The following is a 16,396-nucleotide window of genomic DNA, read 5'->3' on the forward strand; positions in this document are numbered from 1 at the left end:
ATTCTATGGTTTTCATTACACCTCACTCACATGGTGTCTCTAATTGGGCAAGTAGGAACAGTTTCTAGCTCTGCCAGAAGTAGGCCATGACCATTTCTTCCTCTAACATGATTGTGTGTGTGTGTGAGTGTGCACGTAGTAATTTACCATTACTCGGGCATCTGGATAATGGCTAACTCAGGCTAGCCTTGGCTGGGCTCAATTTAAGATACATGTTGAGTCTGGGTCTATTCTAAATGTTTCTCCTGTTCCTGTTTTGTTTGGTTAATTCCAATATAGTTATCATACAGTGTAATTTTAGTTTCAGGTTTACAATATAGTGATTCAGTAATTCCATAGATTACAAAATAATCATCAAGGTAAGTGTAGTCTTAATCCCCTAACATGATATTTTTTATCTTTGTTCTCATTCTTCTCTCCTAAACCACTTTCTTTCTCTTTCTTCCATAAAATAGGGATAGAACTTTTCCAACTCAATCATTTCCTTTTTCTGTACCCTTCTTTTATTAATCCTATCTTTTGTAGTGTTGTTTTATCCTGACCCTCTCCAACCCATACAATTCATGTGCTTAACTTCACTATCATCATTTACTCTTTACTAGGGAGAAGCTTATGTTTGCAAATATGTATCTGTCCAATCCAGATGGTAAACATCTAAATGGTAGAAACCATATCTTATTTCTTGACTTCATATTTTGTTGACACATAAAAGGTAACCAATATATTCTGATTTACATCCTGATGATAGGAACTGGTAAGAAATGTAAATAAAACTGAAAAGCTTTTTTAGTGTCTTTTGCCATAATATTATAATATAGATTTTTGTTTTTTAAATTTATGTATTAGAAATTTTAAAATAACTCTGTGTATTAAAATTTCTAAAGTTCTTCCCAGTTACTATAATGCAATATACAGTTTTGATCAATTTATTTGTATTATATTATATATACATATTATATATTATATGTATTACACAAAACATTATATATTGCTTTATATTTCTCTGTGTATATATACATATGTATATACATTAAATCATACATAGATATATACACATACATATAATTGCATATAAAACCCTATAAATTATACAGATATAATTTTAAAATAATTCAATTAGTAAATCAAAATCAGTGAGATAGAAACTTTGAATGCCAGGATATTTCATTTAGTATAATATTTTCTCTTTCATACAGTTTGCCCTTTATCGTATATTTGTTGGAAAGAAATGGAATATTCAAAGAATGTCCAAGGGTCCATTTTCCTAGGTTACCTTTAATTCAGTTTCTATCATTCTCCAAAATCTTGTGTAATATTTAGAACTGGCATATTGTATCAAATAATTAGATTCATCCAATCAATACAATAGGTAGGAGTATCAGAAATAATCACAGAGGGAAACATAGTTTTATACTTAAATCTGAATTTAAGAACCATGATGTTCTACAGTTAAACTAAAACAGTTAAACTAAAACACCAGAAGCCTAGAGCATTTCCATTAATCATGTCTTACTTTATTTTGCTTCTACCCTGGCTATTATACTAGTTCTCAAAAAGAAGCACCCTATTTTTTTTTTTTTTTTTTAAGATTTTATTTACTTATTTGACAGATAGAGATCACAAGTAGGGAGCGAGGCAGGCAGAGAGAGAGAAAGGAGGAAGCAGGCTCCCTGCCAAGCAGAGAGCCTGATGCGGGCTCGATCCCAGGACCCTGGGATCATGACCTGAGCGAAAGGCAGAGGCTTTAACCCACTGAGCCACCCAGGCGCCCCTGGTTTTGTTTTTGTCTTCAAATTTTCTTGGGTATCAAAGATACAATAAAATGCATTCAAATTGTTCATAAAGTGAGAGGAATTCAACACAGTGCTTTATTATTTTGCATTCTCAAAACAATTTAATGGTCTGTAAAGATTTAAAATAACATTGTTATCTATCTGAAACTAATTAACTGTAGTTGTTTTCAAAATTTTTCTTCTTCACCTGCAGGTTTCTTTATTTGCTACCCTAATGCAAGATCCAAGATAACACAAGCCTATGATTCTCTTCTTAGTTCTTTCTAAGTAAGACAATTCCTCTAAACTTCATTTCTTGTCTGTTCATGGCTTACAATATTAATAACTATTATTATTTTTTTCTTGCAAAAGTTAGCTTCTCTTAATTTAGTGCTTGATAAGAGTCTGACATGCACTTTTTTACTTATATTTCTTCATTCATTCTTAACATTCTTATTCTCGATTATTGATGAAGGAGCTACAGTAAAGAGGACAGTTTGTCCAAAGACATCAAGGCAAAAGGGCCGAATTGAAATTCAAGTTTAGATACATCTTACTTGAAAGCCCAGGTCAGGTTCTTAGTCACTATACTTCTACTCCACATTGTGTGTTTTATTAAAGATAAATCCAGGAAGCAACAGCAGAGAGCTTAGCCTCTTAAAATATACAGGTATGTCATTGATGATGGGAGCTGTTCTTTCACGGACAAAGCAGAACTGCTTACACAGAATTAGTGAAAAGCCTCAGATGGAGGTATTGAGACAAATCCAGTGGATGGTAATATACAAAAGATATTTCTTCTGTGAAAATTGTATTGATATGCTAATATTGACAAGATAGTAAAGTAAATTCTCTCTCAACTTTATTGAGTCACACTGGGCAAATAACAGTAGGCAAAGATCAAAACAAAATGATGAAAGGGGAAAATGAAATTTAAAAATCAAAAAACTTTCCTTTTTTTGGCAGAGCCTGATTTTCACTCTTTTTTTTTTTTTTTTTTTTCTGGAGGAAAACTGGACATTGTGTTGCACTATGGCCCCAAAGAGTTTATAAGGGGAAATGCCTGTAATATTAACTCAAACATTTCAACTAATAGGCTAAAAGAGAGGCGGGAATTTGTGGAGAGAGGAATAAATCCCTCAGTCATAAAGTTATGTGATGCCAATTAAAATGCACTCCCAGGTTGCAAAGCAGCTGCCAAACTGCAGAGTGTTTTCAGAAAATAATTCTGGAGAGGGTCTAGGTGTCAAAATGGCTTTTAACATTCATCCTCAGAATATTTCATCCACAAATATAACTCCATGCAAAAGTAAAGAGAGTTTGCCAAGCACAGAATTTCATTTAGCACCCTGGTAGTTCACTTAATTAGAATAAACCCAGACTTCCTTAAGACTCTTTTGTAGGCCTAAACCTCATCACCACAAACTGACTTTTTAATTATGTGATTCTTAAGAGCCTTTGGGCATGTAATAGGACAGACTGTAAATATAGCCGTTAACTCACACACACACACACACACTTTTAGATAGTCTAGCAATGGACACAAATGATGTTCATATTATTCTTCTGTGATATGAATTCAGGAAAGGCAAATATTAACCTTTACAAGCTCAATTTCCTATCTGCAAAATAAGATGATAATAGTTGCTGCTTCACAGCTATTATTTTGGTTTCAAAATTAAATAAGATAATTTTTACAAAATGTATAGTACAGCAGTCATGTGATTAAATTTAAGCAAACAAAATTTAAATAGCATTAGTGAAAAGAATGACAAAAGAAGTCAAAAGTCCTGAATTAGAGTCCTTTCATGGTCATTAGCTAGATGCATGAATTTAGAAAAATCTTATTATAATAGTTGTCCTCAGTGTCCTTATATGTCCACCAAAATATATTCAGGATGTGAGTCCTTAATTTTATTACAATCTAGCTATGACTGACTATCTTAAGAATTCTTAGCAGCTAATATAACTAAAGTTAAGTTATATAAACCTTTCCATTAGACTGTCCTCTTGAATTTGTATTTGAGAGAGTTTATATGTAATAAGAACCTTTTATTAATTTACTTGTGAAAAGATGTCAAAATGTAAATTATAATATAATAAATTACTCTCAAGGCTAGCTTTACTCATTTGTTCAGTCCTTGTTTTCAAAAGAAAACACAGCACTGCAATAACTGTAAACAACCAACCCAGTAAAAGCAACTGAGATCAAGACTAATCATAGGGAGAGGAGTAGGAAGATGCCATTTGAATTGAATCAATGGTGAGGAATGATGACAAGGAATTCACAGAGGATGACTTTAAAGTAAAAGCAGAAAACCTGGGCACTTCGCACCGAAGTCAAGTTGTGCCACAAAGGCTGGTAATAAAACCTAGGACATCTGAATTTTTTCCTACCCATCTGCACTAGGCAAGGAAGCAGGATATTCCTTCCCAGGTAGCTTCAGGTGAGAAATCCAGTAAGAAATAACCACTTTGCACAGTTCTCAATTTTGTAAAGACAAAATTTAAATAAATCTCCAGGAAAAGAGAAAACAAGAAAGAAATAAAGCTTTGGAAAGAAGGAACGCAATCTTGCAAATTGGTAACTGGAAGGTGAAACTCATATGCTCATGGGTCAAACATAAAACAAAGAGGAATTGACTCATTATAACTGAGTGAGAGCAAAAACAAGCTTTGCATTAAAAACTGTGAACTGCAACTATTGTGTTGCACATTTCATGTGGAATTGCTCAACTTACATTTTCACCATGGAAATATGGGTTATTGAAAAAAAACAGGACTTGAAAGGTTTTATACCTCATGGTTGTGTTACAAAAACACCAAAGCCTATGTTTGGCAGGCTTCCAAGGGATTTAAAAATTTCCCTAATTCACCCATAAGTAGGACAGTTTTTCATATGAACAACTATGGTAGCTTCAGATCTCACTATACATCACTATACATCCATTTGTAGTTTATCGTGTGTGTGTATGTGTTTAGGAAAAGGAAGTGGTTATATATATATATATATACGTGTGTATATATATAATATATAACTTAGGAAAGTATATATATATATATATACATATATATATATTTATATAAAAAACTTAGGAGAACAGGAAAACCAAATCCCTGACCAAGTTGATTTTCCTTTTTCTCCTTCATTTGGGAGGAGCCAACTGATTGCAAATGACACCATCAGTCATTGAAATTGATGAAGCTGCTAAGATAACATTTTTCACCCCAGTGTAAACACTGATGGATCCTTCAAGGGATGCCTTACATTGCAAGTCTGGGATTTAGTTTATGGGTCTGACAAGTGTGACCTTTAAAATAACGTATTTGCTATAAAAGAGGAAAGAAAACTCTTTATAAGTAAAATATATTGGCTACAAAATCACTTTCCAGCAAGTAGTCTGATTACAATCAAAATAACACACCGAAATGAAACAGTTTACCTGTGATCAATTTAATGTGGTTGTAAAATGCTAATTATGAGAGAAAACACATTCAAAGTTTGTGGTACCATCTATAAAATTTGCAGAGAATCTAACATTCAGTGATGTGTAGCACATATGGGTAAGCAGATGGCCAAAGTATTATTTTTAAAAACAGGACTTTTGCTGACAAAATACAGAATTGGAATGGTGTGATTGGAAAGCTAAGAGGATGTTATTTATGAGGCAGTAAGCTCATGCTCAGTAATTGGATTCTTGCTAAATGGCAGATAAAAAGGACTTGGGGGAAAAATGAGTGTTTGCAGCTATAGAAATGAATGAGAAATTCTTCTGACAATATCCTATCTGTAATTTTTATCCCAGCTCATCACCTTTCACTTCTTTGCCTTTGGGCAAGGTGTAAGAATAGGGCTACCTTACCACTCCCGGCTTGGTTTATGCAAGATGTTACCTTTCTTTTTTGTAAAATTCTGGGGGCGTGGAGGTTGGGGGGTGGGATGTAAAGAAATCATTCTGAATGTGCCCAACTACAAATTAGATATAAAATATATTCTAAATCTCCATACAAAAAAAGAATATATAACAAAGCCTAAATTGGCCACTTAAAATAACTTGGTCAAAGGGTTCGAAACTTCAGTTTGCACCGCTGAGAGTACATTGTAAATGTTCTCAGCACACATCAGAGGTGTCTGTGTGAAGTGATGGATGTAGTTAAGTAGTTTGATTGTGGTAATTATTTCACAACGTATACATATATCAAACATCACAATGGATACCTTAAATTAATACAATGTTACCATAATAAAACTGGAACAAAATAACTTCCTGATTCCGAGGCCTCTTCTTTGAACTATTTTAATATCTTGTTTATAACCCTAATACTCATTGTATGTGAGTGAAATTTGAGGGGAACCCATATGCCTTCTTGGATTTACTATTGCCTTGCTGAAAACAGGGATTATCTCTTGTACATTTTTTTATTCTCCTAACCAAGCATTAGGCTTGGCCTGTAGTAACTGCTCAGTAAAATTTTACTGAATAACTTAATGAAGCCCTATTATCCCTATTATTCCATTAATAACTTTTAAACAATTTGGGGGAATATGAAAGTTTAATGTATCTTTAAAAAATGACCATTTTTAATAAAAGACATTTTAATAATTCCATAATAAGAATTAGCTTATATCTCAAATTCCCTGCCTAAAGATGAATTACACCTGTATTAGCATGTATAAACTACAATTTCAAGACATTTAAACACTGGGTACAAAATTCACACAGTAATCGTTCCAAATATTAATGATAAACTATATTTCCTCATATTTTATTTTGAAATATTTCAATTCAGTTTTATGTGTTGTTAAACATCATAGGTATCTCTTGTTATAGTTAAAATACATCTTCAAATGTACATTCTCACAGCTGAAACTTGACTAATAGGGAAAAGTATGTAAATAGAATGTCATATGTAATTGTGTTTTTGAAATCACGTTTTGGTAAGCTCTCCCCACCCTTCTAAAAGCTATTCCAGCAGACCTTCTCTTTGCCCTGGGCATCACAGACACGGAGGTGTGACCAGCTCTACGCCCCACTGCACACCATATGACCGACCCATGAAAGCTTGGCTCCTTTCCAAGGCCAGGCCACCACAGAGTAGGCTGGGGCCAGGAGGAGAGCAGTCCCAGCCAGGCCTTGGCACAGTTTAGGTTAACCAGTAAGGACTCTAGAGCTATAATGAACTCAATTCTGCTACCCCTCCCTGGTGGTGGTTGATGGCTGAGCCCCAGACAACAGGGGAAGAGGGAGCCCCCAGCAGAGCTACAGCACCACCTAGAGCCTCTGCTGGCACCAATGGTTAGAGGCAACTCTGTGCCTGCCAGAGACGGGTCTGGTCCCAGCACGGGAGAGCCCTGCCTAACCCAGATGGGCCACACACCATGTGACGTGTGATGGCAAGGTGAGCATTACTGCGTCGTGGATGCATGCTCAGCACCGACGAGAGGTGCAGGTCGAGGAGCTGGTGCAGCTGGTGGAGACCACACCTCACATGCAGATGCACTCTGCACTCACCTCATGAAGACAAAGTTCATGGAGGACACACTGATGGCCCTGGAGGAGTTCTTTCACCGCAGCTGGCCACTGACCAACCACCTGAAGCTGCTGCAGACCAATGGAAAGGGGGATAGGAAACCGATGCTGGGCGGTTATCAAGAGAACAGGTCGCTGTTCAGTGAGTGAAAAATGATGCCACTGCCCAGGCCTTCCTGTCTGAATCCTCGGTCATGACACAGTTTGGCCACTGCAAGCAGGCCCAGCTTCCGAGTGTAATCCTGGAGGAGAAAGGCAGAACTACGTCATCACTGAGCGCAGGGCCAAAGGAGACTGGTGGATGACCTCCCTCGCAGACTGTCTCTTCAAGTTCTTACTAGAAGTCTGACAGTCCATGAAACACCTAGAGGACAAGTTCTTTGTGCACTGGGTCCTGGCTGCTGCAACGTACTGGCATCCAAGGACAATGTGGCCAAGGTGAGTGACTTCCTTCTCACCAAAAAGGCCACTTGTTCACAGGACACAGGCAAGTTTCATGTCAAGTAGACAGTCCCCGAGCTCCTGAAAGAGAAGAAATTCTCCACCAAGTCTCCACCAAAACCAAGTAGAGTTTTGGAATCTTTCTCTGGGAAATCTCCTCCTTTGAGAGAGCACCTTGTCCAAGGATTCCCTGAAGGACCTTGTCCCTCAGGGACAATTTCCCCTCAGGGGAAGGGTTACAAGATGGATATCCCAGGGCTGCCCACCTATAGTGTACAGGGTCAGTTAGAACTGCAAGCACCTGAACTCTGCCCCAACATCTGCTTGAGAAGCTCTAGCACATCAAAACCCATAAGCTGTACCTGTGACAGCTGACTTCCACCCAGGTCATGGGCTTGTGGGGACTGAACCTGGAGAGATTATGGGCTGGTGCCTCCACTCACTGGATCCAAATCTGAACTGAGCCTGAAGGGACAATGGGTCTCTTTCCTCTGTTTCAGCCTATGCACCCTCTGTCCCCCACCCCAGATCCCACCTCAGTCTGGCACTGTCTCTCATGGACCAGATTATGGAGCTTGACCCTACTCTAAGGGAGGAGACAAACACCCGCTACCATGGTCAGTCTTCCTCTAGCCTCTCATCTTGCCTAGATGGGACTTTAGCTATTAGCTTAATTATCTAAAATCCAATTTCCTTACATGCAAAAAAGTCAATCGATATCACCTACCTCATAATATTCTTAGCACTATGTGAGTCAATAAGTTTTACTCTTCGACTAGTCAGTGCCTAGCCCAAAGTGACTTCGCCCAATTATTCCGAAGTCACTGATACAATCTATGAAATGATACCCAGTGAAGGCTTAGCTGGATTGGTCAGCGTGTGAGCATCACCCATCTGTTAAATCAGGGATACTCAGACCTGAAAGGAAAAGCAAGCTTGCAATCCATAGATTATCTGGGATTTGAAGTAGGAATCTTGTGGGTCAGTTACTTAAGCATCCACATCTTACTTTCCTACTCCAAACATAGGGATTCATTTTTTTTTTTTTAAGATTTTATTTATTTATTTGACAGAGAGATCACAAGTAGGCAGAGAGGCAGGCAGAGAGAGAGAGGGAAACAGGCTCCTTGCTGAGCAGAGAGCCCAATGTGGGACTCGATCCCAAGACCCTGGGATCATGACCTGAGCCAAAGGCAGAGGCTTTAACCCACTGAGCCACCCGGGTGCCCCGGGGATTCATTTTTTAATGAATATACGTCAAATGCTTATCATGCACTTAATAGTTTTCTGTTGATTAAATATTAAGAGGATCTGATACATGATGTATATTGAGTTCTTAGTGTCATTCTTATAAAATACTCAGCTGCTTCCCGCATTTGGGGACCATCTTTGTTATTCATCAATTACCATATTTATATATAAGACCTCATTATGCTAAAGTTATGCATTCCCTTGCATAGCATCTGTCCAATTCTGGCAGGGGCAATATCAGAGATGGCAGTGTGAATAGTGCTCCCAGATTTGAAATATACCTGGTCTGAAATATACCTCATATTTAAAGTAAATCTTAATTCGTACATTCTGATGCTAATTCACCATTTAAGATAATATATAACTAAATGGTAAATATTTTAGTGGTGTGCAGTATTGTTCCTTAAAAACATTTGGGAGAAATTATCAGGCCTAGAATGCTCTTAAGTCTGATATTACACAGGACAGTTTTCTTATGGCTACTTGAAGATCTAATCATTCCTGGAGTTCATTTTAATTTTTAAATATCTAAGTGTACTTAAAAATCCCCACATACATAAAGCACTTTAAAAGACCTTGGAAAGAAAATAAAATCCAAGATTTTTTGTATGTAGGCTAGTTTTAGTACCAAAACACCAGCAATTAGGAGAAATTTGAACATTATTTTTCCTTTGACTATTAAAAATATTTGATGATATGCCCTAAACAAAGCATCTTAATCAAAATGTATAAAAACATATTAAAAGAATCATATCTTCAGATTTTATTATTTTGATTTTGATTCTCTTACAATGACCTGGTTGGAAATTGTGAACATAATTTCTTTTTCTATGAAATGATATCCATATAATCTTAGAAAAGACCATGCTTCAACCTTGGTGAATATTGCTCTGGATTTATACTCTGATTACATCTTTTCTTTTACTGTCTCTCAAGAACATACAGACAACCATCCTTAGAAATAAAGTATGTCCTTTTAGGTTTCACAACCTGCTTTAGTCTAATTGTAGGTTTTTCTGTTTTGTTTTGTTTTGTTTGACTGGCAAAATCCTAAATTCAAAATCACAGAACAAATGTTTTATATGACTTTCCCAACCATTGGGTATATCTGTTTTCTGATTTTTATATATAAGTTTGTAATGCATCGTGTGTGTGCGTGTGTAAATTTATACATTAACATTGATAACTTTCTTAGAACAAATTCCCTGTCATAATTTCCACAGAAAATTCTATATACTGTTCAATGTTAAAATGAGGGATGCCTTCATTCAAGATTTGATCACCAAGTGAAACAACTTTGAAAATATTTAAGAACTTGCCATTTGCCAGTTCTAGAATTATCATTGTTCTCAGCTTTTGAATCATGTTGCACAATTAGATGTAAAAATCTGTGTGAGAAGGTTTACGAGAGCTTTAATTTTGCTTGGTCTTAAGCCCCAGAATTACAAGACAATAGACTGAAAACTTAAATATTCTGAAAAATATTTAATAGAAATGTAAAATTATGACCTTTTCTCCAAAAATTTCATACAAACTTTCCTTTTCTTTTTATTCCCTAATCCTCTTGTAAACACTTAGGTCAAACCTGCATCATTGTGGCAGAATTATAGGTAAATAATCAAATTGATTCACTTTGGCACATGAGAACTATTACTTCTGGGTTTTCATCATTGCTGTAGCCCATCATTAGTTACTTAACACTCACATGGAAGAGACACTGTTTTTTTGGTGATCTACAAAGTCAGGCATTAAACTATGTTGTTTAAACACATTTTATTATTTTATCTTAACTGTGACAATCTTAGGTATATGAAGCCAGATATCACCTGAAGTTACCCTACTTTTTTTTTTTTTTTTTAATTGCTCAGGTTCTGTTTACTGGCTGACAGAATTCCATTACTTTCCCTACTGTTTCTGTGACTATTCAGGGTTTATATTCTTATGATCAACTTTGTTAACATTTCCTATTTATAGTAAATCCTCGATCACATTCTACTTGGCCTGTCTGCCTCTTATTTTCTTACTTCTTTGTGAAATCTTATGGTATAGTTTTCTGCACTTTCTTAATTTTTCTCCGCAAAATACTACTCATACCAACAGTAGGATTAAATTTGCCTGAAGACTTAAAGCAATAGACAGAGATTCTGCATAAAAGAGAGATAATAAGGCAATTAATTCTAAGTGGGTGAGTTGTCTGATCAGACATTCCTTAGACATCTATTTTCAGAGGAGACCCTTATGACCAACATTGAGAACTGCCTTATAAGAAACATTATGTTTTGTTCACTTCTGCTTTCTCAGTGCTGATAATTGTGCCTAGCACACAATATAGACTCAATAACTGATGAAAAATGGGCAAATTTTCTACCTAACCTCTATTTACCTCCCACTATGATGGTCCTATATTACTCAAAATTCTTCCTAAAGCTCTCCCTTCTGTGTTCATGTTTCTCTTCATGAAAATCTCTAATCTTTTCCCACTGTATTTTATAGAGCAATTTAGGTCTTGCTTTGTCTGCTCTATTTCATTACGGTTGTGCATTGAGAGCCGATCTTCCACAACTGAAATGACCTATGAGACAGTTTTCTGTTAAACAAATATAATTCTCCTGCTTCTGTGCCTCCTTTGTTGTATGTGTGTGTGTATGTGTGGGCGTGTGGGTGTATACATACATGTATATAACTTTTACTAGGCCCATTCTATAGAAAAAAGTAGACCAAATTAATCATTCCATAATAAGAGGCAGTCAAGAAAGATTTCAACCTTCTTGGTAAGCTATGTTGTTTTGATTTGCATATTTACAATGTAAAAATTGGATATGTGTATTTAAAAATTGGATAGGGGCGCCTGGGTGGCTCAGTGGATTAAGCCGCTGCCTTCGGCTCAGGTCATGATCTCAGGGTCTTGGGATCGAGCCCCGCATCGGGCTCTCTGCTCCGCAGGGAGCCTGCTTCCTCCTCTCTCTCTGCCTGCCTCTCTGCCTACTTGTGATCTCTCTCTCTCACTGTCAAATAAATAAAATAAAATCTTTTAAAAAAAATAAAATAAAAATAAAAATTGGATAAGTGTAAGCATTCAACAAATACTTTTTGAAGAATAGATTAGATTAATTTAGATTAGATGATCTGTTTAAATAATCTAAACTAAAGAGTAATTTTCTTCTACAAGGCATTTGTGTTCCAAGGTTTCTTTCTTTGGTCTGTAATATATAATAATGTCCTTTACATAGAAAACATATTATTTTTTAAAAATTCTATAAAATATCCATATATGTTGCTATCACTTCCTGGTCAGTCTACCACTGTTGCATTGTTCTAAAACTCTTGGATCTTGTTGGGGCTCAGACCCATATATAGCGTGAGATAGTTATCTCTCAGATGCTAATTTTCCTCCTCTTTGAAAACAACTGTCACAAAGGCCTTGCCTACTTCATCATCCCCAGGACACGATGCAGTAATTATTCAAAGTATTTTGAAAAACGATAACATAATATATTGCTATTGTTAAAAATATGTATATTTCATATTTAAATGTAATAAACCAATGAGATAATACTAAAACAAAAATATTAAGCATTTGTTTGATATAGGGTTTTTTTAATATTTTATTTATTTATTTGACAGAGAGAGAGAGAGATTGAATAAGCATAAGCAGAGGGAGCCACAGAGGGAGAGGGAGAAGCAGGATCCCCACCAAGCAGGGACCCGGATGTGCAGCTCCATCCCAGGATCATGACCTGAGCCAAAAGCAGATGCTTAACCTACTGAGCCACCCAGGCACCCCAGTTTGATACATTTTAATAAAACTTGAGACTTCTTTTAAGAAGTTCTGGTCACTTCTTGTCTCCTTTAGACACGTTTTTCAGGAAGCTCTAATAATACTCTCAAGGATACTTCTGAAAAGTGTAAGCACAGTTTTATAAAATGTATTCCATTACCAATACCATAAATATCTGATTAGACATTGCTAATGGGATACCATCTAAATATGAATGCCAGTCTACATCTACTAATATTATTACTAATGGTGATCTCACATCAGTAAAATATACACCAATTACACAAACAACATTTTTAAACACAGGAGTGGTTTTCTAACTAATTTGGTTTTATAGTTCCCGTAAAGTTAAATGGGGAAAGAAAACAAACACATAAATGTCAGAAAAGTAAATTACATTTATGCCATTTTATTTCCACTAAAATAAGGTTTATTTTACTAGAAGCAAAACTAGTAACATCATTAAAAAAAAAAGAGGTGCAAAATTTCTAATTTCTACTTTATACTTCAGCAGTAAACATATTTCTTCACATTCTACAGGTTTTTGTTTTTTTTTTTTTTCAATAATGATTGCAGGTTCTGGACCAGTTTTAAGAAGCTCTTCCTTGAGAATAACAATTGTAAATTACATCATTAACGTGCATTTATTTTTATTTATTTATTTATTTTGAATAGAGTTTCCTGCTGACTCTGACATTCCTTGGTTTAGCTTTCTTCTGACAGGGCTATCTCACCATCCTTGAAACCATATAGTTTTTGCCAAATCATCTTGGTGACAGCCTGGCTCCAAACAATGGAAACTTATTTTAATTTACCAAAATAATGTATTTGTCTTGTAAATCTTCAATTTACCATGCTTAACATTTATTTATCTTATTTAATTGAACACAATGATGTTCTAAATAGAAGAACTCACTAATATTTGAAATTCAGGAAAACATGACTGGAAACAGTTGATATTATCTTAATATCATTTTTATATCTAAAAGTACTAGAATTCATTCCATAAGCAGCAAATTGATTGGGAGAATTTAACAGAGACACAATCTCCCTACCCTAGCTACGTTCTGAAAAGAAAAGATACAAAGGATTCCACAAAAAACAACAGAGTCAAGATGCTACCCAATCACTGCCTTTAAATTAAATCTCTTTGGCACACTGAAAGAGAGAGATTAGGTAAAAAACACAGACTGGAGCAGAATAGTCAAAATGCATCTATTTTTGAGAAATGCCTGCAAAATTTGCAATCTGTCTTAAAAATCAAACTCCTCTTTCTCTTTTAATCCATATGGCTTTCCGCTCTTCTTTCAGTGAGGCTGGTAAACAGGCCCTGTGGCAGTGAGAAAGGACCCTCCCTCAAGACCTGCTTTGATTGTTCACTTCACAATGGCGCCTGACAGAAGCTTCCCAGATTTGGCTGAGAAAACCCATGTGAAGTGTCTGCTGGCTGTTATCACATTCCAACCTGCTGGCCACTTGCAAATATGATTCTGTGTAAAAGCCAGTTGATCCTCTGCTGCTGCTCTCGGAGAGAGAGTGCGTGTTCCCAGAGGCTCAAGCTGCCACCACAGGAGGCCGTCTGCTGCTAAGGCCAAGAAACAAAACTAATTCCGTTTTTAAGCTCCACATTAGACCAAGAAAGTACTCAAAGGGGTGGTCTGAGGAACACAGAGTATAAAGGGCTACTAGAAAAGGTTTGCCGAGGAGAAAATATTTTAAGAGATTTTGTAGAGAGGAATAACTAGAAAGATGCCTCTTATTCAAATGGGTTAGCTCCCTCAACTCCGTGCATATGTGGCTTTATGATCCTCTCATGATTTAGTATCTGTCCCATCAGACTAAACTCTCTAGGTCTTTGCACAGGCTTCGCATCCAATAGATGCGAATATTGTTAACATCCAATAAATACTGATACAATACAATACATGTTAACATCCAATAAATATTGATACAATACATGAATGAATGCATTACTAATATTAACTTCATCCTCACCTACACTGCTATCTCTTGCTTCCAATCCTCCATACTTTACATTATAATACAAATGTCATACAAAATGTATTTCATTTATTCGAGGATGTAGGCTGTCCTTAGGATTCTTTTGGGCTCAATACTTTGTGTTTCTTCTTTTAAAAACACTTAAGCAGCTGCTGAGGGTGAGAATGATTTTGAACCCCTGGATACTTTGGACATCAACAGAAGTTTATGCTCATTGAGACTGGGAGTGGGGGACAGGGTAGAGGAGAGAAGTTAGTGCCATATAATAAGCAGGGACTAGGGATGCTCTAAACGTTTTCCTACGTGCAGGAAAGTCCCCACAACAAAACATTTTCTGGCTCAGAATACCCAATAATGTTTGTAGCCTAGACACAGGGCTCCAAGAGCACCTGCCTCTGGGGAATCCCGAACAGACTGGGTTCTGCCACTCTCCCCTCTGACAAAATCCAAAGGCAGAGAAACTGCTAGAGTTGGCAGTTACATAGACAAGAGCAGGAGGGTAAAAAAGAGGATGGCAGATGGTTCCTGCTAGGGACCACCCAATCTCCCTTAGTCCAGCCCCTTTTCTGGTTTAGCACAGTGTGTTAAGAAGAAACAGGCCACAGAGACGGTCCCAACTTTGGAGTATGCACACTGAAGGAAAGCCTTGTGCATTCATAATCCCAAGTTTGTTATAATATCATTATGACATCATTTGCATTATGGTTTTGCACACCCCCCTCACCCCTGCCAGCTGTCACTTAGACACTCTTAGGAAGATGGCAGACAAGAGCAGGGGCAACAGTTTGGAGGGGAGGCAACCAGGGCAGATGCAGAAGATGGTGTGATAATGACAAGATGGGAAGGAGGAGACCAAATAGGCCCCCACAAAAAAAAAACACAATTCAGAACTCAGTGGGCTGCTCCCCACCCTCAGGTCAGCCCACTCCTGTCCCTGGAGTGTACTTTTGCTTTGCTAAATAAAAACTTTGTTGCTTTAACTCTCTATTGAGTCTCTTTAGTGGATTCTTTCCTTCAAGAATCCAAGAATTGAGGAATTTTATAATCCAGTACCAACAATAACAGAAGTGGTAGTGAAACAAGAAAGGAATTTATTTCAGTGAGGCCAACAACAGGAAGACAGTGGACCAGCATCTTAATGACTGTCTCCTGGTGCTGAAAATACTTCCAGGTTCCTATAAGGAAAATGTAGGGCAAGGGTGAGTGGGCATTTGCAGGTAGGCAGTGAGAGACAAGCTGAAAAAAGAACCCAGCTGTAAACTTAGAGGTCATATGGAGACCGCCAAAGTCCTCTTTCCTATTGAGGTTAACAAAATATGCCTTTAAAAAATTTTGTTCTTTTCCACCAAAGAGTTGTGGGCTCTCTTGTGTTTGTTTTTGTTGTTGTTGTTTGTGTGTGTGATTTTTTTTCTCTCCAAGTTGAAGGTGTTAATGTTTGTAGACTCTGAGCCCCAGGAGGAACATTGTTCTTTCCTGTCACCTCCTGTGCCTGTTGCCACCTATTCAGGTATTTGCCTGCAGACAAACATCAATAAATTTACAACCTGGAGCAAATCAGCATATACCCCAGGGTTGTCACCATTTATTTTCTAGACTTTACCTCAAGGAGAAATGTGCCCTGA

The 16,396-nt window shown here is 36.8% G+C and overlaps 1 pseudogene; it reads left to right on the top strand.

Moving 5' to 3' along the window:
* Positions 1 to 7,193: 7,193 nt before the first annotated feature.
* On the top strand, positions 7,194 to 8,112 carry LOC123943673 (annotated as a pseudogene).
* The last annotated feature ends 8,284 nt before the right edge of the window (positions 8,113 to 16,396 follow it).

The sequence above is a fragment of the Meles meles genome, chromosome 6, assembly GCF_922984935.1.
Source record: "Meles meles chromosome 6, mMelMel3.1 paternal haplotype, whole genome shotgun sequence".
Lineage (NCBI taxonomy): Eukaryota > Metazoa > Chordata > Mammalia > Carnivora > Mustelidae > Meles > Meles meles.